Source organism: Rhynchophorus ferrugineus, unplaced genomic scaffold (genome assembly GCF_030347505.1).
Source record: "Rhynchophorus ferrugineus isolate W39M unplaced genomic scaffold, kcgeb_rfMv2 rfM11, whole genome shotgun sequence".
Taxonomy (NCBI): domain Eukaryota; kingdom Metazoa; phylum Arthropoda; class Insecta; order Coleoptera; family Curculionidae; genus Rhynchophorus; species Rhynchophorus ferrugineus.
In genome coordinates, this window is record NW_027472590.1 from 11,651,224 (window position 1) to 11,674,636 (window position 23,413).

Below are 23,413 nucleotides of genomic sequence, written 5' to 3' on the forward strand. Positions count from 1 at the left end.
CAACCAATTTCTTTAATTTTGTGTCAAGTTTTGAGTCACGCCGATTAACTGATACAGTTTTTTAATTTTGAATCGGATACTTATTTCTTTACATAACGTAATACCATAGCAAATTAAATATATAAAATTCTAACAAAACTTCATACATGTTTTGTGACATCTCAACGTGATTAGTTAAAAGAACCAAACTATATAATAATGATCGAAAATCCATATAATTCGAACATTTATTATATTTATATTATAAAATTTAATCCATCCATTAACATTATTAACTATAATATGAAATTTGTTCGAAATTTTTTATTTCAATTTTTTTGTAACTGTTATGTCTAGAAATATTTACCAAGAATCATTTACTAATCCCATGTTAAACCTGGCCAATATTATTTTAAGTCTCAAAAGGCTTATATGATTTTATTCCCCGAACATTGCTATTTTTAAGAGTTCCTTTAAGTTATCCTAAATATTTAAGTACCAAATTGTAGTTTTAATTATGTGCTAATATTTACAGATCTTTACAGATTTATAGATCTTTAATATAAATTGTAAACAGAAATCACCAATAAAAATGTCCCTGACTATAATAAAAGTTGTATAAAGTGCAATTAAACATTTCATCAACATAATAAATGGTAGAGATACAAAAGGTATACGAAATAAAAAGGGTTTCTTTCATGGGTATCTACGTTCACACAAAAATATTGTCAGTCGAATAGCCGGAAAAAAAATTCAAAGAAACAAAAGCTCGGGTCTCTTGTACACTTACTATTATTACTATTATTGTTGTAAAAATATAAATAATTTTATATTGGTAGCCGAGTGTAAAATTAATTTTATATCTTAGTTATATATTAGTTTTTAAAAAAATATTTTAAAGTCTCCTTTTTACCAGACCAGACTTTATCTAGACTACGAACCACGTTTCTTTCCATTAAGCCTACCGACTGGCGAGTGACCAACTTAGAAATCATCCCAGAAGATATCCGGTTTTACCCAGCCTGGTTACTGGCGTGACTGGGATTATTTTCCTTGTCGAATTTTACACTTTTGTCTAGAACAATCACAAATATTAAAAATCACAAACATACATTTACGACCATGTCCAAGCAGGATTCGAACCCGCGACTATCGCAACAGTAGTTCTCTCGTCTTTACCACTACGCCAGCCAAAGAGGCTATTTTAGATGTATATTATTAATAACCATTCATTATTACCATTTCCATCAATTTTATGTTTATAAATAATTCTTGTTTATTCTGACCATGCCATAATAAGACAGAGATGTACGTACATATTTCGAGCTTAAGAGAGAAAAGGAAAGAGATAATTGCTGAGTTTTACCGTATTGCAGAATAGTATCCTTCTTCATGTTGTATTTTAGTTTTTGTTTTAGAGTTTTTTATTAATATAATATAATAAATACAATAAATTACAGGTAAAATAATAAACCGTAAAAAGTATATATCAAAATTTTACTAAAGTACTAAAAACAAATTAACGCCCAACTAATCTAAGACTAACTATCAATATCAATGTTTATCAAATAATTAACTACCGTATCATCTTTAAATCAAACAACAATTATATGTATCGTAAATCGATATATTAAAATTACTTTTCGCTAAAAATCTAACTTCTATGAAGTTTTACCATGTGTTGACATTTAATTAAAATGTATGGGTTCTTTTAAATATCTCTCAACATAAGTGATATGTTATTAATAATGCAAGGTATAATGCATTGATGATGAACACTTTAAATGATTTTTCAGATATACTAGCTGAAGGATATATATTTCTGACTCCATCTATTCTAATAGATCCAAAAAGAATGTCTAAAAAATATTGGTTAGTTGTTTCAACATATATTTGTTAATACTTACATTACAGTTAGTTGGAAACTCAGGCAAAATTGATCTGTTTGAGAAAATAAATCCCTTTAAAGTAACAATTACATTTCTAATTGATGACTTGTAATCTTAATTAACTTTTACCTTTTACATATTAACTATCACATCTTTCGAACCAATCGCATTTTTTGAGCCAAATTAATATTTTCACCAGTATCGCTTATGTCTTTTAAAAACAAGTAGGTGACTTTGTGTAGAAAAACAATATATACATGTAATAAGCATATAATATATAGATAAATGTATATGTATCTGGTAAAATCTGTTGGATCTGTTAAAGATCGCCTATATAGTCGAATTTCTATTTTTATATGCTGTCAATGAAAATATTTCAAAATATGACCATATATTGGAAATGCTGTTTTTATTACTCAATATATTACTGTAGATTAACACGCACTGTATAATACAATAAACACTATATCTTAAAGGACTAGATGAGCAAGTATCTATGAGACCGGATGAATACATTAGTGTCAAAGTCAGTACTTTTATTATTAATAATTTAGTATCAAACTGAAAACAAATGAAACATTCGATAGTCCCTTTCATTCGTTGTCGAATAATAAATTAGCGAATAAGAAGAATAAATACTGTAATAGAGGCATCTTAATCACTATATGAGATATAAATCAAAATAAAAAAATATTTTCCATTCAATTAAATACTAATTAACACGTCAACAATCATCAAGCCTCAAGAAAACGGTTCCAACATAATCGTATCCGTCCGAAAATGACCCAAAGTCTCTTTCCCCTTTTCAGAACCTCGGACCCGCCTAATTTCAACATAGATATAAAAAATATGTCTTCTTCTCGAAAAGAAATCGACACTCGCTCCAGATATCTCGATAGCTTTGTACCCCCTTCATACGACCTGACAATGGACAGGTGAAATCGAATCTTTTTGTATCTCGGCTTTGATACGAAAGCCAGGTAATTTTATATTTTGTTATCTAGTGTTAAAATCTGCTGGCTTCGTAAAATATCAACAACCCGATGGCTTTTCACCGGTAACAGGTCGACGAGGAACGCCCCGAACCTACACCCTCGCTCGAGAAGAAATTAAACGTATCAAATATTTACGTTTAATTGTTCGGGATTCTAAAGGAGTTTGGACAGGTTCTGATTTGGGAATGTTTAATTTTGCATAGACTCTTTTAGTTATAGATAAGTTAACTCGGAACGTGTCTGTTCCACGACAAAACTTTAGCACACTTTCCTGTTTCACTTACGAATTTTTCATTTTCATTACGACACTTAATAAAAATTAATTTAAAATTAAAAATTAACCCAACCAGGTTACTGGCGCAACTGGGATGGTTATTGCTTATCGAATTTTCCACTGTTGCCTATAAAAACATTTGCATTACAACCACAAACATAAAGCACTTCCATGTCCCAGCAATATTCGAACCCACGACTATCCTGTCGCTTTAACTGCAGCGCCACCAAGCCAGCGAATGATATTTCAAAATTTAGTTAAAGAAATTATTCTTTTAATGCGCCTGGTAACTTTCTTTGCAATGCAAAGAAGTACTGAAAATATGCAGCAGTTAAAATGAAACTAAATACATAATTTACATAGATGTTACATATTAATAATATTGACAATAACATAAATAAAAACATTGATAAATATTAAGGTATTAACGATTAATGTAATAAGATATTATTAAAACATTTTATTTATTGATTGAACATTGTATCAATTATTTTGATTATTTACTTTCTTGACCTAAGTGATGACATTTTAATGAAATAAAATTAAAAGGTGTAGAATAGAATGTGGTCTTTATTTTTGTACCACAATTTTTATATATATTTTTTTGTATATTTTAAAGTCTCCTTTTGACAACTGGTGGTTTATCTGGACCAGGCCTACAGTTTAATGTCGGCTCCGAACCACAGTCCTCGGCATTAAGCCTACCGACTAGCAAATGATCAACTTAGAAATCATCCCAGAAGATATCCAGTCTTGCCCATCCTGGTTACTGGCGTGACTAGGATCATTTCCCTTATATCATGTCGGATTTTACACTCTTGTCTAGGACAATCACAAATATTAAAGAATCACAAACATACATTTACGACCATGCCCCAGCAGGATTCGAACCCGCAACTATCGCAACAGTAGGTGGATCGTCCTATCCGCCTTTACCACTGCGCCAACCAAGCCGGCAATTTTTATATTTGACCATTTGAAATCGAAATATATCCAACTGAATAAAATATATTATATATTTGAATTTTAATTTCTGAAAATTGTATATGACTACATTATATTTATAACCAACAATGTAAAGCATTCGTCACTCGAAAAAAATTATTTTTGACTGTTTGCTATATTTTGTGGTCTTTGCCAAAAGACTGCAAGAATTTACTGACAAAAAATAAATAAGAATATTTTATAATATTAAAAAGCTCATTCGTTAATATTAAAAAATCATTATTTGACTGTTAGTCTTGATTCATTAAAATATAGGCCATCCAAAAACTACATCAATATCGGAAACCGTTTCAAATTACATAATGGATTTACAAGATCGTCTGTTAACTGAAATATATTTAAGATAAATCTTTCACTAGACACACTGAGCATCATCTTAAGTTAAGTTTTGTACTGAAATTAGCCGTAGCAACATTAAATGTGTCAATGTCTAATAATAAAATGCACACATAAATCTTTCATATTCCTATAGCTTGCAAGGTCATAGGTCACATTTAAGGAAAGGAAACTATTGCTATACATACATATTAACCATGTAGCAACATCGAAATATCAAAAGTCTCTAGCTCTTAAGCAGTAAATTATTTTCAGTTACTATCTGCTTACTAATAATAAGCATGATTCGATAATATATAGTTTCTATGGATCTAGGTTTTCACCTAAAATTAAAGATAATGGCCCACAAGACTTTTATAACCATTTAACAGGATTAATTCTTCGAAAGACGATATTACATAAAAACAACGACTAATAAGACTATCTATATACCTCCTACCGAATTGAATATTTCATACAGTTCGATAATTTTGTTCAGTAAGGTTCCATTTGATGATAATCTGATTCATATAAGTTCTTCAAAATTAATTTACTCATCATAGGACAATAAATTAAGTGATAAAATATTGTTGGCATATAGAAAACATACTCAAATAAATAGAAACCATATAAATCCCCATATTTTCTAAAAACAAAAAAGGAAGTATATCATATATAATAAATCCTCATTTTATCAAACATATAATAATGTATTTAACATAATTATCATTAACGTGACCTTCGTAATGGAAATTATGGATATAATATAACACCAATACAGGCAAAAATGTAATATCTCCCAATTATTTAAAAAAAGAACTAAATCGTTTACAACAGAATAATATTCGATTAAATTGCAATTAATTTTAATATATTTTAAAGTATTGTCTATATTAAAAAATAATTATTAAATGTAATAATTATTATAAAATAAGGTAGTAACCCCCATCTATGAATTCGTGAGTGTATTTTATATTTTTATTTCAAGATCACATTAATATTAAATAGAACATTATAATTTTATACAACACAGAAAACTATAAAATCAAAAATTGTAAAACAGAAATCCTCCAAGAAATAGATTCCTACAGATTTTTTAATCATATAACGATTACCATTCAACCGATTCAGCAATAGATGGCGCCCGGGTCTGACAGCTGTATAAAGTATAATAGAGTTCTTTTTTCTATGAAAGTTTTACCTCAAACTATTCGGATCATTAACAGGGGTTGTTAGACTGACGTTTTATTTGGGGTTGAAATTCAGTCACGAATAGAATGCACTTGCACAAAGGGTAAATATAAGAAATTATTGGTATAACTATTATTTCTTGTTTTGTTTTATTTTTAAGTTGATATAATTACGTAGAAAAATACAGCGTTCCGGTCAATTTTCAAATTGCATTAGTTGTTTTGTCAAGAAATTTGAATTTTCAAAATGTGTAATGAAGAATTCTTATACGTGTATATGATTTTGGGGTAAGTATCATGTTTAATTATGTTAATTAATCCTGATTAATGTCACGGTTATTTTTTATAAAGAAATTGTTTTAAAAAGTCAGATAGTATTAACATATTTAATTCATTTTATTATCTTATTTTCTTTATTAGTATTTTGATAGTTTAAAATTGATTATAACTGAATTCGTTATTATGCCAGCTATACTTATTTTAATAATATATGAATTAATGTTAGATTTTCAAGTTTCTGTATTATTATATTATCTCTATCTTATTATATTTAATCTCAATTAAAGAAGATTTTAAAGGCTAGATCACAAGTGTTTTGCAGGACTACTTTGAAGGAAAAAATAAATAATGCAAGAATTTTTTATTTCAAAATTATTTGATCATAATAGTATATTCTTTGAATCGAGTTTAAAACGTTGTCTATGCATATTTACATGTTCTTAAGCACAATCACAGTACAATAACAAGTTTCAAATGATGTCTAATTCAACGTCGTCAGCAGTGTTATAACGCATGGGCTGAAAAGTCCCGGGCCTAACACACATATGGCGTTAATTTTATTACATTCATCGCTTTTGTAGTTAGCACCAACTTTCAAAAGAAAGCTGTTAAAATTTCATAATGATATACTCACAACTTTGTGAATTATTGTGCTAAAAGTGACATTACTTTTTACTACTAGTGATACTACTTATTTTCAAAACAATGGATCAAAAACAGTTTCGTGTCTTAATTTTACACTGCTTCTTCTTGCGTCTTCTCTGCTTGAAAAGTGTTAAAATATATCATATATAAGGACTCCGTTAAATCAGAAACAATAATAAAACGTTGGTTTGCTGACTTCAAACGTGGTCGTAGAGATACTGATGATGCAGAACGCAGTGGACCAAATGGACAGTGGGTCCAAATGAATTGGTAGCGCCAGAAAACATCAAAAAAACCATAAAATCGTTTTGAATGATCGAAGAGTGAAGTTGCGCGAGTTAGCTAAGATCGTAGAGAAATCAAAAGATCGTGCTGGTTTTATATTGCATTAGCATTTGACTATGAGAATGCTGTGTTCAAATTGGGTGCTGTGTTTGATCACTGTTGACCAAAAACAAGAAGATGTTTGGCCATATTTAATGGAGTTCTTGCGTCAATATGTGGCAATGGAAGAAACATGGATCCCTCACTTCACTCCGGAATCGAAGCGATCGTCATCTGAGTGGACCTCAACTGGGGAACCTCGTCCAAAACGCCCGAAAGTACAACAATCGGCTGGAGAGGTTATGGCCTCGGTATTTTGGGATGTCCGTGGTGTAATGTTCATCGTCTATCTTGAGAAAATGTTATTGGAGCGTTTGAAGACCGAAATTGCAAAGAAACGACCGAATATGGCAAAGAAAAAAATTGTGTTTAATCAAGACATTGCATCGTCTCACAAGTCAATCAAAACGATGACAACACTACATGAATTGAACTTCAAATTGCTCCCACATCCACCGTATTCGCCAAATTTGGCTCCCAGCGACTACTGGCTCTTGGCAGACCTGAAAAAATGTTCACCGGTAAGTAATTTTGCTCGAATGAAGACAAATTGTTCTACAAATATATCTATATCTGGAATAATTGTGTGGCTCTTGATGGAGGCGTTCATAAATAAAGCCAATTTGGAATAAAAAAATGCATTTTCATTGTTACACCCAAGATTTTTCAGTCCACATTTGAAGAGCACAGTGCTGCCACCATGCACAAATTCGAAAACTAGAATCAACCTTAACATCACGAAATAATGTTAAGAATCCTTCTCATCTACTCGGATCGAAAAGTTGACCAGAATTTATAAACTTATTGCTTGTTATTTTAATTTATATCTATAATATTACTATTAATTACTAATAATGTATCAACATGGACATTACAGCTTTGTTTATTTGGTGACCGCATATATAAACAACATTTTCCTTTTCATTAATATTATGAATCAAGTTCGGATATATCGACAGTCGGAGCCCACTTATACGCGATACGATATGATCGATGTAGTAAAATTGAAAGTGACACTGACCCAGAATGGATCGCGGTTTATTTTGGCACCAACAACATCGATCAGTATTACCATTGACACCCAATTATTTACGGTGTACGAATTCAGTGACGGCGTCATGCACACTTGCAAGGCACAAACCGATTATTTATCTTTTTTGACGCCGATCTCTTCACGCTTTATAGACAAACTCAGTCTCTGGATTCGGGACAGCGTGAACGTTACGTTCGAAAAATGTCGTATTATTAACGAAAGAGCTAAAAGTCTCGTTTCGTTGCAATTTAGGGTTAAAGTTCATTGTATCCAGTAGGGATGCCGAAAATATATTAATATATCGCCGGTTCGATTTCCGATGGATACAATTACTTTTTGTTCTAGTTTAGTTAGAACATTTGTCAAATCATCTAGGCTAGATATCGGACCCTTTGGCCTGAAGCGCTCCTTATTTTCAATCATTGTTTCTTTATTAATATTCTTCCTCTTTCGGGCTGCCCTTTTATTCTACTATGTACACACAATTTAACTTAATACCTACCTAAACCTATTTATCTATTTACAATATTATTTTAACTACTACCAAGTGATATTATAGCATTTTGAGTGAAGCAAATTTTGTTATTGTGAAAAAAAATGGATAAAAAGGAATTTCGCGTGCTGATAAAATATTGCTTTTTGAGGGGAAAAAATACAGTTGAAGCAAAAATTTGGCTTGATGCCGAGTTTTGCGGACACTGCACTAGGACGCCCAAAAGACGTTGTTATCGACAAAAACATTTTAAAAATCCACAAAATGATTTTGAATGGCCGTAAATTGAAATTGAATGAAATAGCAGACACTCTAAAGATATCAACTGAACGTGTACATCATATCATTCACGAATATTTAGGTATTAGAAAGCTCTGTGCAAAGTGGGTGCCGCGCGAGCTCACTTTTGACCCAAAACAACGACGAGTTGATGCTTCGGAGCAATGTTTGAACATGATCAAGCGTAATAAACCCGAGTTTTTGCATCCATATATGACAATGAATGAAACATGGCTCCATCGTTTCTTTCCGAAGTCCCATCGACGGTCATCCGAGTGGACTGCACACGATAAACCTGCTCCAAAGCGTGGGAAAACGCAACAGTCGTCTGGCAAGGTTATGGTGTCTGTATTTTGGGATGTGCATGGAATAATTTTCATTAACTACCTAGAAAAAGGTAGGATCATCAACAGCGACTATTACATAGCGTTTTTGGACCGTTTGAAGGACGAAATCCCTTAAAAACGGCCGCAAGAAAATGAAAATGCTGCTGACAATGTACCGTGTCACCAGTCAGTGAAAACGATAACAATAATGCATCCATCCACCGTATTCTCCAGATCTGGCCCCCAGCGACTATTTCCTGTTCTCAGATCTCAAAAAAATGCTCTCTGATAAGAAATTTCCGTCGAATGAAGAAGTGATCGATAACACTGAGACAAAGGTATTTTGAAGCAAAGGACACATCGTACTACAAAAAAAAATTGTTTTACTATGGTAGGCCGGGGACTTTTCAAATGACCTGTTATATTTTTTTAGGTTAATATTACACTATTTTTATTTTTTCTCAAAAATAGCAATATTTTTTATACTTGTTGCAAGAAATATATCGATTTTTTTTTCTCCGATATATCGATATATCAATATTTTTGTTAATTTCGAAAACGATATATCGTTGTTTTTTTAAAATGTCAATATATCGAAATATCTATATTTTTTCGATGGCCAACACTCTTAGTATCGCGGATGCATCATGGTATTTTGATTTGTTATCCGAGTTTTTGCCGTGTTGCTTCTCTTTGACCGCGGCTGACTTCCTCTGTTAGATAACTTTCACTCATACATGTAAAATGTCGTTAAATTAACATAATGGGGCAACATAATCAAAATTATGTCGACTGATATTACGTAAAAATGTTTAAAAATAACATGAATATTAATTTTTAAACTATACCATCAAATCTTTAACAAAATCTTAAACAAAATAGTTTTATAATTCGTTGTATTAGTATAACTGCGAATCTGGTAAATTAAATAACATAATCCACTAGTAATTTATGTGTATTTTACAAGATTTTTTATGACATATTGTGTTAAATATTTAATATTTAACATCAATTATGCTTCGATCTATCATCTGATCACTCGCCAAAAATCTTAACCATTCATTTAAGTATTTTATATTAAATATTTATTTAATTAATATCACTAAATTTGGCCCCCAAAACTGAGATAGATACGGAAACAGCAGCAATAACTATAACAAAACACGTAGAAAACGCATAATAGTATATAACTCCAAGTAGTGCAGGTTAAAACAAAGTTAACTTCCACAGTTAAACGGAAAATCGCAGAAGAAAAGGAAACTCCGAAAAACCCGGCAACAAACAGAAGAAAACAAAAAAAACACTCAACAAGACTTCAAAGTACACACATAGTGAACAAAATCAAGGAAGGTTTAGTTTAACCCCAAGCTGTTTGCGTTTTGTCACTATATGTTTTTTCCATATCAAACGTGGATCGAAATTCATTCCCAGCTATTTAACATTGTGTGCTTACGGAAGTTCATGATTATTCAATTTTACTGAGGGACATGTTCTTCTACAAATGGTGAATGTCACATGGGTAGATTTTCTCTCATTCGCTTTGATATGCCATGTTTTCAACCACAAGACGATTTTGTTAAGATGAAGTTGGAGGTTTATTGTGGTTGATATTAGATCCTCGTGTGATGATAAAACCGCTGTATCGTCAGCATATGTTGAAATAGTAGTGTTTCATGAGGTTGGTAGGTCAGCTGTATACAATAAATATAAAAATGGGCGAGGAACACTGCCATGCGGAACATCCGAATATATTGGGTGTAGGTCAGTGTATTCGTCACCCTGTTTGACAATAACATGTCTGTCTGTGAGGTACGATTTCAGCACTTGAAAGTGCGTATGAGGCAAAAGCTTTTTCAATTTAACATGCAGTCCAGTGTGCCACACCTTGTCGAGCAATATTTTTATCATTTAACTTTTTGTTAATTTGGCTGACTATTTTATGTATTTGTTCTATTGTTCCATGTTTATTACGGAAGCCAAATTTGCTTTGCGATTATTTTGAGTCTCTTAATGTATAATTTTTCGAATAGATTAGAGATCACAGGTAACAGGCTCGTATGACGATAAGAGGAGACGTCTTCTGATGTTTTCCCAGGTTTAAGAATCACAATGATTTGAGCCACTTTCCAAGTGCTAGGAAAGTAATTAAGTCTTAGCATGGCATTAAATATGAATGTTATTAATTTTATGCACTTTCCAGACAGCCATTTTAAGATTCCAGTTATTAAGTTTAATTTCTTTATGTATTGTTTTGTTTTACTTCCCTGACAGTAAATTTATCATGTGACAGATCCATTTGAACCGGAGTGTTAAGAAATATTAGTTTATATTAGTTTCTTCTGTTGCGGATCTTTCAGACGGGTACGGATTAAATACTGCTTTTAAATATTTAAAGAAATTCCCTTCCCTTCCCTTTTATCTTTATCATTCCTAACCCAGGTATTGTTGTCAATTTTATTGGGTGGATTATGTTGTTGTGTTTTATTAGTTTTTGCTGTTACATTCCAGAGAGAATATTCCGTTGCATCAGTTGGCGTTAAGTTTTCTAAATAGTTTTTAATTCTGCTATATCTTAATAATCATAAACTTCCGCAAGCAGATAACGTTAAATATCTGGGCATAAGCGTAACATAACAACTTGGGCTTAAACTGAACCAGATGAATTGGCTCATAGAGCCTAAATCCAAAATATCTGTGGATAAAGAGATATTGCTGTATAAGTCAATTCTTAGGCCCATGTGGACGTATGGTATCGAATTGAATAGTACTACTAGTAAATTGAACTTTGTCTCAATAGTAACATTTGATTTAGAGGTCATCGTGTACCTCCTCATTGGTTACGTAACATAAGCATTGATAATTAATCGAAGAACTTTGTTCTCTTTACTTGAATGAATTCCAGGCACCTTGTGTAGGACCAGAAACCAATGATGTACTTCATCTAGATTTAATTGCGTACTGCCATTACAAAACAGTTGCTAGTCCTAACAGTCTTATGATTAAACATACAAAACAATGTATTAAAAAAATTAGAAATTGTTTAATATTTACTTATCTATTATCTTCAAATACAATGAAACGTTAAAACACCTTCCAAGATGTACAAAAGCAAACTGAAAAACTAACATTGAAGCCTAGGACATCCTTTCACTTTTCAAAAAAATCTCTGTCGTATATTTTAGGGTCCATTAAGATTTCTATCACCAATTAGAATCGATGAATGATGATGACGCTATTGTTTTAAAATCACTTCCAGTTACATAACTCTTCTTTTCAGGTTTACGTCACATTTCGTGGTTTTGCGATAGTGTACCACATTTTTCAATTGCTATAATTTATAACAAGGACTATAGATTTAAATGAATTATCGTCTATTGTCATTGCATTGGTTTTAGTATTGCAGTCTCATTGTTGTTTATTTGATAAGTTGATGTAAATTAATTCGTATACTAAACATATTTTACTATTACTAAACATATGTTAATTTTTACTAAATATTAATGTTATTACAACTTTTTAAAAACCCTCATGTATTTCTTAATGGGTATGTTGTTATAATGTTGTAGTTGATAGTATGTCTTCTATCATAATTTGAATATTCACATATAACCAAAAGGTAATAGAATATGAAGAAGGTCCTCTACCGTAAATTTACATTATTGCATAAGGAATATTGATTATTAGGTTGCGCAAAAACAGTTGCAATACCTAAAACATTCCAAACATAAACAGAGCCCCATTCATTTGCTACATCAAAAGTTGTGCTTTGAAAATGGTGATTTGAGATGATGATTTTCTTCACTAAGTTAACGCCATTGTCAAAAATAGTTTGCCCCTTTTCAAGCCATATCTCGTTTACCAAACCCTTAATTCAAATGACTACTATCAACAATCATAAGCATCAAAAGCAGGCGATTTTTAAGAATTGTCAGAATTGATCAACAGGAAAAGTTTTGTTGTGATGGACCACACACATCTTTAGTTACTCAGCAAATTTGAGAGTGATTGGTGGGAAAGTTTTTGATGCATCCACCTTAATAGTGTAAAAACAAAATAAGTACCGAAATCACTTTTCTCCAGCCTATTTTTACCCAGTGAATGAATCCTTAATATACTTTTAATCAATTTCAGCCAGTTTATTACCAACCATTATTTTTTTCTAACCAATTTGCCTTGAACAATGTCAATTCTTGTTATTGGAGGAATAACAAACCTGTAAAAGTAAAATATCATTAAACAGTTCTCCTGACTGACACATAGATGGCTGCAATATTGACAGATCCATGTAATATTAGGATAACAGTTTCATTTATCGCATTTTATGTTGACAATCAACTGTTTCCAGACGTTCTCATTTGATGGAAAAGGTTCAAGAATAAGCAAAACTTTTATCACAGGAATGCACTAACAATGTCATTCAATAAATCTCACCTGCCCTCACGGTTTCATTGCTTCAGTATTCTGGCGTAGTGCAATTGAAAATGAAAAGTGGATATACTACGACAATTACAAGCTTAAAAATCCATTTCCCATGAAGATCCAGTCACAGCATCAAAAAACCTACACACCCACCTGGAGCAAATATAATTAAGATATGGCGCATTAAAGCCAATGAAACAAAATCCACGTATGTAACGTTTACCATGCGTAGAAGATCATGCCCACCACTGAATATCAATGATCTTATCTTTAGATCATCATTAGATCGACGCCTAATCTGGAAGAAGCACATACTCTCTAGACGAAAACAACTTGTACTCAAATTATATCAAATGTATTGGCTCATCGGGTGCAAATTCAAGTTATCATTAGATAACAAGTTATTGCTGCATGAGTCTATACTCAAGCCAATTTGGACATATGGAATCCAACTATGGGGTACCGCTAGCAAATCTAATATAGCCATCATTCAACGGTTCCAAAATAAGGTGTTGCGTGCCATTGTTGATGCTCCGTACTATATTTCAAATAAAATGATACAACGCGATATTCCTCTAGAACCTATAACGAGTATAATTCAACGTGTTTGTGTGAAGTACTTCGAAAGAGTGTCAGTGTATCCCTATGTACTCGCTAATCAGCTAAATATGCGACGTGATATTGAAGTGCGTAGACTAAAACGTTTAACACCACCTGATCTGATTACTGGACATATGTAGACTTTAGAATAAGACTAATTAATTAAGATAATATTTTATACAGACGATTGCTTAATGAAGTGATTTTCTACACGTATGTATAATATAGACATAAGAAATCCTTGTTACCAATAGGACAGATTGTGGAATCACGAAAAGTAATTAAAAACATCCATTGGTTAATCAAGGGAAGTAACGACCACTTATGGAGGTCTTCGTGTACTTTATTGAATGAAACTATGTTTCCCTTAACACTTTCTTAATATCACTAACTATTATACAACTAATTAACTAATGAAAATATATGAATGTTTGATTATTGAATGGATAATTGTTGATTGAATGTAAGATACTTGGACGTCGAAAGATAAATGAATTTGCTGTCTATTTTTCTGCTTGCTACTTGATCGTTTTTGGTCAATCTTATTCTGTGGCCAGTTCACGATAAGAAGAAAGGACCTGACGTCACCACAGTGCACCCCCCCCCCCTAGCGAGCTGCTCGATTCTTTTCCATTTTTATCAATTTTGAAATACTTTTTTGTGTAAGACTCTGAAGGGCCCTTCGTATTATGGGCTTAGGGGTGTTTTTGCTTGGTCTCTTCTTACGAAAACAAATGGTATTTCCTGAAGGTCTGCATTGACATACGGCTTCTCTTTAGCATGGTTGGTCGCTTCTACTGGTTTTAATTGTCTCATGGTTGACTTCAGTTTCCTTACGAACTCTGCTTCATCAATTTTACTCTCTGTTGCCCGGAACATCTCTCCTGGTATTCTGTATTCTCTACTGTTTTTCCTCCTTGAAAACACAACGAATGCTCAAAAGAATGAGTGGTAGGCTTTCTGTCCATTTTATATTGTTTGTGGCGTATTATTACCAGTGCGTTCTTTATGGTCCGATGGGAGTCTTTGTGGGTAATACGCTGTAGTTCGTAAATGATCAATTCCTAGAGCGTTCGTGAGGTGTCTGAATAGATGTAAATTGAACAAATGTAAATGTTGTGAAAGGTGTTAAGGATACAGCTCAAATGGGTGGTTCTTTTGGGCCCAGCTTACACACTAGTCATAACTCGTGATTAATACTTACTCACATCGGTCATGGCTTCCCTGTTATATGATTTCTAAAGGCTGAAGAAGTGCCAAAATTAAACGATTATTAGATCGCTGCCAATCTTTCTATCAACCGTAACACCAGTTACTTGAAAGGCGCAAATAGCACGTCAATAGAAAAGTCCCCGGTTTGACACATAGGTGGCGCTACCAGAATTAAATCCATATATTTTTTAGTAATCTCTACCTCTCAAAAGATGCGTGTATAAACTTGACAGCTGTCAGTTCATTAGTTTGTGAATTATAAAATTTTGATCGAAGTAACTTTTATTATTCTGAAAAAAAATGGATAAAAAAGAATTTCGCGTGTTGATAAAATATTGCTTTTCGAAGGGAAAACATACAATTGAAGCAAAAACTTGGCTTGATGCCGAGTTTCTGCCCCAGGAAAATCAACCATCAAGCATTGGTATGCTAAGTTAAGACGTGGTGAAATGAGCACCGAAGACGGTGAACGCAATGGACGCCCGAAAGACGTTGTTACCAACGAAAACATTTAAAAAATCCACAAAATCATTTTTAGATAACCGTAAATTGAAGCTGAATGAAACAGCAGACACTCATATCATTCACGAATATTTGGGTATGAGAAAGTTCTGTGCAAAGCACGCCGCAAGCTCACTTTTATCCAAAAACAACAACGAGTTGATGATTCGGAGCAGTGTTTGAAAAGGATCAAGAGTAATAAACCCAAGTTTTTGCGTCGATATGTGACAATAGGTGAATCATGGCTCCATTATTTCACTCCGAAGATCAATCGACAGTAATCTCAGTGGACTGCACACGATGAACCCGCTCGAAAACGTGGAAAAGAGCAACAGTAGGCTGACAAGTTTATGGCGTCTGTATTTTAGGATGCGCAAGGAATAATTTTCATTGACTACCTTGAAAAAGGGTGGACCATCAATAGCAACTATTACATAGCGTTATTGGACCGTTTGAAGGACGACTTCGGCAGAAAACTGCCACATTTGAAGAAAAATAAAACTCTGCTTCACCAAGACAATGCACCTTTCCTTATCCACTGAATTGCTTCCTCATCCACTGTATTCTCCAGACCAGTCCTCAGCGACTACTTGCTTTCTCAGATCTCAAAAGAATCCTCGCTGGAAAGAAATGTTCGTCGATTGAAAAGGTGATCGCCGAAACTGACGCCTATTTTGAAGCAAAGGACAAATCGTACTACAAAAATGGTATCGAAAAGTTGGAGGGCCGCTTAATCATTGTATCACCCTTGAATGGAATTATGTTGAATAAAAAAAAACTAATTTTGCAAGAAAAAATGTGTTTACTATGGTAGACCGGGGACTTTTCAGTTGACCAGTTAAGTTATATGGAATGATGGATAATATTTTGATTAATGTATATTGCAACGTTTCTTCTCAATAAATAACTTAAACTTTAAATTGAAAAAAAAATTATCAGAATACATGCAAGCGTTGGACTGTTCGTATCACTTGTGTTGTTCTTAACTGAGTTAGATAGTTGTTTTTGAAATAACAATTCAGATTGCTCAAATCGTTTAATTAAAATACTAGTTAACATTCATGGAGCAAAACGAAGAAATCACGTAAAACTCTTCATTTTAACCGGTTGACTAGGATTGATAATTGAGAGATCAAATGTTCAATATTCAATGTCATTAACAAAATTAACCTTCCCCAAGGTCAATCGCCGTGCTTCAAACCATAATTTAACATTACAAGTAGTGTTTAACAAACCTCGTAGACCTTGTGGCTTTTTTTTTGGTCGTTCAGATAAATCCAACGAACATAAACTTTCTTTAACTTAATTATATTAGGTAAATAATTGATTAAAACAACAATGTGAAAAAAAATCGCTGGTCACTAATATATAATAACCTGCTATCGAAATGCAATTAAAGTTAATGTTTAATGTTAAACAACCCACGACAAAACGGACAAATGTTTACCTTACCTTTTACTTTTTTCAGAGAGACTCTTAATCACCCTGTGTGTATTTATTATTTGAATGTTTTTAAGGCATCCGCAAATGTTTTTCTTTTGCAATTATCGTTTTCGATTAAATTAGAAAACTAATTAAAGTTGGACGACAAGTTTTGTCGAAATTTTATTTGGTAGCTGAAATACGACTCCGGAATATTAATATGTTTGTGTACAGTGAAATTTTACAATCAATATTTTTTATTTCTGTACAATTAATTGAATTTATCAATCATATTTATTATAACAAGTGATCGTACTGTGGTCGAAATTCGATCACAATTTATTAAGCTAATAATGTTTTCCTTTCTCTCATAAAGTAATTTAAGTAAGTAAATTAAGTAAGTGCAGTAATTTAAAAATGATAGATTACTATAAATTGTTTTCACAGTATTCTCAATATAAGATCAGAAATATCTGCATATTAAAACATATTAAAATATATGCAAAATATCTCAAGATACCACTCCATTCACTAATATTTTTTAAACTACATTTAATTTCTATGAACTTTATAACTCTATATTTTTTTATTAGAACAAAATATCATCAAGTAAGATTATTTTTAGACCTGTAACAACTTCAGAGCACCAAATATAAGTATACGTGATCTTCCATGATCATCTTCCCGATGATTTTTTTATGTTATAAACACAAGAATTGAACAGTAAATAAAGTAATACATGTTTGTATATTAAAACAGAGAATATATGATTAAAATATTTTTGAATATGATGTTTGACTTTAGCATGCATATTAAAACAATAAGGAACCCAATTAGGTAAACTGTTTTTACAATTTGGAAATGTATATTAAAAAAAGTGTTCATTCATCATATTAGTGATAAAAAAATTTAAAATGGCGTTTATTTAAATATCTAGGATATGTGTATTGATGTATTAATCCCGTACTCGCTTTATACTTTATACTTATCACTGAATATTATAACAAGACTGAAATGTAAGCATACATGAACTTTCCTTACTTTTACATTATAAATATAAACATGGAATAAAAAATAAAGTAATCCATGTTGACATGTTAAAATAGAGAATATAATTTCTTATGTCCATATTATATATACATGGCATGTAGAAAATCACTTCATTAAGGGATCTCCTGTATAAAATATTATCTTAATTAATTAGTCTTATTCTAAAGTCTATATATGTCCAGTAATCAGATCAGGTGATATTAAACGTTTTAGTCTACACACTTCACTATCATGTCGCATATTTAGCTGGTTAGCGGCTATGTTGGGATGCACTGACACTCTTTCGAAGTACTTCACATAAACACGTTGAATTACACTCGTTATAGCTTCTAGAGGAACATCGCGTTGTATCACTTTATTCGAAATATAGTACGGAGCATCAACAATGGCACGCAGCACTTTATTTTGGAACCGTTGAATGATGGATATATTAGATTTGCTAGCGACAGCCCATAGTTGGATTCCATATGACCAAATAGGCTTGAGTATAAACTCATACAGCAATATCTTGTTATCTAATGATAACTTGAATTTGCGCCCGATGAGCCAATATATTTGATATAATTTAAGTCCAAGTTGTTTTCGTTTAGAGAGTATGTGCTTCTTCCAGTTAGGCGTCGATCTAAGTGTTGATCTAAGTGAAGGGGGTTGACGATGATTAATATTCACGGGTGGACATGTTTTTCTACGCAGGGTAAACGTTACATGGGTGGATTTTGTTTCATTGACCTTAATGCGCCATGTCTTCAACCATAATTGTATTTACTCCTGGTGGATTTGTAGGTTTATTGATATTGTGACTAGATCGTCATGGGATGCTAAGATTGCTATGTCGTCTGCGTATATTGCCACAGTAGTTATTTTTGTGGTAGGCAGATCGGCTGTGTAAGAAGATATACTGGGCCCAGTACACTACCATGCGGAACTCCTGAATATATGGGATTTCATTCGGCATGTTGATCGCCTTGATTTACAATAAAATGTCTATGAATGAGCTACGATATTAATAACTGATAATCCGGATGAGAACAGGTCAATTGAACACATTTTTGGCAATTTTTTTTTATTCAACATAATTCCCTTCAAGGGTGATACACTGATTATAGCGACCCTCCAACTTTTCTATACCATTTCAGTAGAACGATATGTCCCTTGCTTCATAATAGGCCCCAGATTCGTCGATCACCTCTTCATTCGACGAAAATTTCTTCGCAGCGAGCATTCTTTCATCGTGTGCAGTCCACTCGGATGACTTTCGATTGAACTACGGAGTGAAACGATGGAGCCATGTTTCATCCATTGTCACATATCGATGCAATTCTCGAGTTGATCTCGGGTTTGTTGCGCTTGATCATCTTCAAACACCGCTCCGAATCATCAACTCGTCGTTGTTTTTGGTCAAAACTGAGGTCGCGCGGCACCCACTTTGCAAATGATATTTGTGAATGATATGATATGCACGTTCAGTTGATATCTTTAGAATGTCTGCTATTTCATTCAATTTGAATTTACGGTCATTCAAAATCATTTTGTGGATTTTTTAAAAGTCCATATCAACATTTATTATATTCTAATATTATATACATAATAAAACAACAACAGCTTATTATATACGGATTGTTGATATTTTCTTCTATTTAACCAATTTTGTGTTTCAAATTCAATTCATTTGTTTTCATTTTAATGTGTTCCTTCGAGTGATTTCTTCTCTGTTTGATGATCCAATAGCTCCATTTTCTTCTAGAAGAGTGGCTACAAAAATCAGTTGAAATGTTCTAAGCTTGGAACAGGGATAGCGTTCAAATCAATTAAAATGTGTGTTTCCTGCCTGAACAAATAGTTTACAGAGGCTCTACTCATTTCATATCAGCCATGAACAAGCAATATGCTAAACATTCAAGTAGGCATACGTTGTATGCCATGTAAAGGTGGCTGATATAACTAAGGCTGTAGTGATATCAGAAGAAAGGGTGCCAAATTTCTTGTATAAAGAATTAGGAATTAGAAAGCAAATGTGTATACCATTTTCGTAACAGGACTATCATCCAAGAAATCATATCAAACAACGTTTAGATCGATCCAATAAATGTTCGACTAATTTTATGTGGCGATTTTTCATCATAAAAGAGCAGCCAAAGTAGTGACTGGAATTAGTTACCTTGAAAAAGACGAAATTACATGTGAATATTACTTCATTAGAACAATATTTTAAATCTCTGAAGTTATCACATACCTTTAGCCACAGCAACAGCCATCATAGAGTCTTTGTATTTTCGAACAGACTTAATGTTCACTGTAAATATCTAAACATTTGAGGATTTTTTAAAACAATTTTGTTTGAATTAGACATGTTCTCTTGATAATATGTCTTACAAATTACGGTATTATAATTATTAATAATGCTTGGCCATAAAATGCCTATACGCCATTGTGTCATAACGGTAAGGTCATTATGGAAAAATAACTCCATAATTTTAAAGTGCCCATCATATATTTTCTCGCAGAATGACGCTCATTATAAGGGCTTTAACCTCGAAATAAATGCCCGAAACCTCACCTTACGTAATAAAAAATATCCCGTTAAATAACTTGGATTTTTTGTATCAAACAAGATGTCGTGACTTATATTTTTTAAACTGACAATACTGTGATCAAAAAGTAGTGTAATTTTAACAAAACAGGAACGTTATATGAACCAATATAATAGCATTATCCTAAGGAAAAAACCTACAGTTATAGACCCATAATTCGAACCCTCTTGAGACGAATATCCATTACTTTGAGAGAGTTCTACTTTTATATATATTTAAGTAACTAAAATCAATTTAACAACTATAAAAAATGCGTCTTTTTAATTAAATAATCTTTATTTCATTTTAACTGTATCATTTTCACGAGTTTATCCGAATTGGTGATATCGCGATACAAACTACAAGGGCTTTAACCTCAAAAGTAAAGTACATGGTCACTCTGAAATGGGAATAGCACCGTTAGGTTATTATAGAAGCGTTTTACGCTTGAAAAATTCATAACATACCTACCAAAAAATCGACTTTAAAACTGTATCAAAATTACGAGTCAATATTCGTAGCTGTGTTTAACTGAATGAATTGTTTGTAAATAAAGCCACAAAAAATAACACTATAAATTATACATATATTGCTTTACAAATATAAATATGTTAAGAAGTTTTAGCAGAGTTTTTCAGAAAGTTAATGATTAAAAACTACCTTAAAACTAAATATAAATTACCAATGTAGATACTACTACATTATCTTCAACTACCGGGTTTCAATGATCAGACAGGACATAAGCACATCTAAAACATGCCAGAAGATGTGATTATAAGAAAACTATTGCTGACCCAATCTAAAAGTACTTTATATGATAGTACGTATTCAATGAAGAAAAAGTTAACTGGAGGGAAGAGTCCCTTGGTCTCTCTGAATATAGAAAAAATTGTTAGTGGTAATATGAGAAGGATCAGTGAAAGTATTGACTTCTTCCAATATTCGAAAATAAAAATTATATAAATTCCTATACCATTTCTTTCAAATTATATATGCTTTATAAATTAAATAATTTCCTATATAAATAGTTCATTGACTCCTGTTTTGTTAAAAAAAACAATCTGTCTAAAGGATATACGTATTTGATAGTTTAATTGCTTTTTTGTTTTTCATTGGTTTTTAATGAACACTCATTACTACTATTCATAATTCAATTTAACTAACTAGCAGAGATAATGATAAATTAATTTTTAAACTAAGATGAAACACTTTGTTATATATAGTAATATATGGCATAATCTTAATAAAATTAAATTAATTAATAAAATTAATTTAATTAATTAATCTTAAAAAATAAAAGGTATTTTAGGATAATTAGGTTATTACAATAAATATTTACAATCTTAATTCACAATTTCTATTTAACATTGTTTCACAACATCTAGTATCACATCCATCTATAAGCTATCTTAGGTGTGTTTTATTGTAGTTTATTTTTTCTTATTTTATTTAAACAAGATATGTAATTGCAATTAACCATTATTAAAAAGATTAGATACAAATTAATACAAAACAAAATCTACAATAAGGTTATATATAACACGTAATAACACAAAAACATAACATGAATATATTATTATGTATATGTAAGTTATTTTTTTATTGAAAATGTGGTTTTATTTGAATACCATGAATCTTCCTAATGTAACATAACCTATAAAATAGAAAAATAAATGGTACTGTTTAACGAAAAATGTATTATAAGCAAAGCCATTTGTTGTCAATAAATGTATTCCTAAAGCATGATATGAGGTTGCTAAATCACAGCAACGTAGAAGCAATACAGCTACTGGACAACACGCAGCAAATCAGAAGATTGAAGCGAACGAAACTACACTAACTGGTTTAGTGTATAAGTGTATTCTTAACTTTAGCTTGAGTAGATTTATTTTAATTTGGAAAATACGTACTGATGTATTAATACTCTACTAGCCTTCCTCGTGTATTAATGTAAGTACAGACAAACAGTAATAATAAACTAATTTATAAATTACAATTGTACTAAGCATATCTAATATAATATGTAATTAATAAGAAGAGAACAATTATATTACGTTTTTTCACAATGAGAAGTTCAGTTGTATTTGAAATAATTATTACATATTGTGCATTGTTGAACTGGTTGAAAGTTGTCAATAATACCATATCAAAATTGAGGTTAAGATATAAAAATTAATAATAAAATAAATAAAATAAATCATTCATCTATCCTAATGAATTTAACGAGAAATTATCCTTAGAAACTCAGTAAAAATAACTCATACATCTCAGCCAGGATGTTTAAAGTTAAAAAAAGTTTGCTCAATAATAGAAAAAACAAACGCAAATATCAAGGCAGTGTTTTGGATTATGTTCTTACTGTATACATGCCATAAATAGAAAATGTTACTTTGGCTATATTTATTGATGACACTGCGATAACTATTAAAATCTGACATTACAGCCAGAATGTTTCAAGTGAAACAAGAGAAAGCCTACTCTACAATAAAAGAAGCTAAAGCAGGTGTACCACAAAAACGTGTATTGGGGCCAATACTTTACCTACTCTATACA

The 23,413-nt window shown here is 31.8% G+C and overlaps 1 protein-coding gene across 1 annotated transcript in view; it reads left to right on the forward strand.

Moving 5' to 3' along the window:
- Positions 1-5,919: 5,919 nt before the first annotated feature.
- Positions 5,920-23,413, forward strand: part of tsl (membrane-attack complex domain containing protein torso-like) — an 85,238-nt gene continuing 67,744 nt past the window's right edge. The window contains exon 1 of the mRNA XM_076417583.1: positions 5,920-5,935. The gene's annotated coding sequence lies outside the window, so the exon portion shown is untranslated. The remainder of the gene's footprint in view (positions 5,936-23,413) is intronic.